Genomic DNA, 2040 nt, shown 5'->3' on the forward strand with positions numbered 1-2040 from the left:
AAAAAAAAAAAAAAAAACATGAAAATTGGACACCTGATGATTGGGCCAAAATTGTTTGGTCTAACAGAAAGTAACTTTGAGGTAAGTTAACAGCTTCTATTTTACTAAATTCAAAAGAAACAAACAAAATTTTTATGTGAATACACCTCCATAACCTCTATTCAAAAATTGTAGCAAATTCTCATTTTTTTTCATCAGATTTTTGGCACCCCTGGAGCAGTTTATGTTCGCCATAGGGAAGGAGAGGCCTTTCATCCTGATTGTGTGTTTCCAAGAGTCAAATTTGGAGGAGGAAACGTAATGGGTTAAAGCTGCATGGCTTTTTTCAGGTACTGACTGTTGTTAACATGTGAAGGCAGAATGAACTCCACAAGTTATACTGACATGCTGGGCCAGGTTTACCAAACGTCTTTGACTAAAATATTTTATAATAACATTCCAAGTGATGTAATCTTCCAACAAGACAATGCCCTATGCCATACGCCAAAAGTTTCAATCAGTTGGTTTGAGAAAAAAGGGATAACAGTGATGAAGTGGCCCTCTCAAACCCCTGACCTAAATCCCATTGAAACTTCATCGTCCCATCTACGGAAAAGAGTGATAATGCCGAAATGTTCATAAATAAAAAGAATTAGAGGCCAAACTTCATGAAGAATGGCACAAAAAAGATTCTACCACCTGCAACAATTTAGCCAATAATATGCAAAAAAGAGTAAAAGCTGTTATAAAGGCAAAAGAAGGACAAACCAAATATGGATTTTTGCTAAAATAGATTTATTAATGTTTACTTCACTATTCTTAACCTTGAAATATATAAGTTTGAATCATAATTTCGATTTTTCATTAGTGCTTCATAATTTTGAACAAGGCTATATATATATATATATATATATATATACACTTGTGCCCGATATTATTCATACCCCTCGGATCTTTGAGATTTCTATAAGAATATTGCTCAAACCAGAAGGTAGACAATATTAAAGGGATTTCAAACAATAAATCAAGCATAAGCATTTAATTTAAACTCAACAAATAAATAAATTATGCAAGTTTGAAACATTATACAAAGAAAAACAATAATGGCACTAGTTCAAAATTATTCATACCTCTCTTACTAATAGTCAATAGCATGCCCTTTATTCTTAATAACTGCCTGTAACCGTTTTGGATATTTATCAACAAGGTTTTTACAAGCATCAACACTGATTTTTGACCATTCTTCAATGCAGTAGTTCTCCAAATCCCTCAAATTTCTAGGTTTCCGCTTTTTAACCTCAGTTTTCAATATGTGCCAGAGGTTTTCGATAGGGTTCAGGTCGGGACTCTGGCTAGGCCATTCCAAAACATTAATTTGATTATCCTCAAACCATTTCTTGACTATTTTGGCAGTATGTTTTGGATCATTATCCTGTTGAAGGACCCAGTTTGGTCCTAAATGGAGCTTCTCCGCATCCTGTCTAATGTTTTTTCTGGAGTATCTCACAATATTGCTCCTTCTTCATGGTTCCATCTATCTTGACCAAACTACCTGGACCACTAGCCGAAAAGGAGCCCCAAAACATTAGGCTACCACCACCATGTTTCACCGTGGGTATGGTGTTCTTTGGGTTGTAAGCTTCTCCTTTCTTCCTCCAAACGTAAGAAGCATCCATATGGCCAAACAATTCAATTTTTGTTTCGTGAGTCCACAAAATACTTGAGAAAACGGACTCTGGAGAATTCACATGGTTCCTAGTAAACTTTAGACGTGCTGCAAGGTGTTTTCCGGTGTGCAATGGAGTCCTTCTTGGTCTTCTTCCTTTCAGACCATTTTCATGCAGAGTCCTTTGCAATGTTTGCCTTGATATTTTTATGCCAGAAGACTCCAGATTTTCTCAAATATCCTTAGTAGTGGTGGTTGGATTTGCATTAACACTTCTTACAATATTCCTGGTGGCTCTAGCAGACAGTTTCCTTTTCCTTCCTCTACCAATCAAGTTGTTTGTTGTGTGGTGGCTCTGGAATTTTTTGATGATGCTCTGTACTGTTGCTGTAGGG

The sequence above is a fragment of the Euprymna scolopes genome, chromosome 8, assembly GCF_053919585.1.
Source record: "Euprymna scolopes isolate OS-2025 chromosome 8, ASM5391958v1, whole genome shotgun sequence".
Lineage (NCBI taxonomy): Eukaryota > Metazoa > Mollusca > Cephalopoda > Sepiida > Sepiolidae > Euprymna > Euprymna scolopes.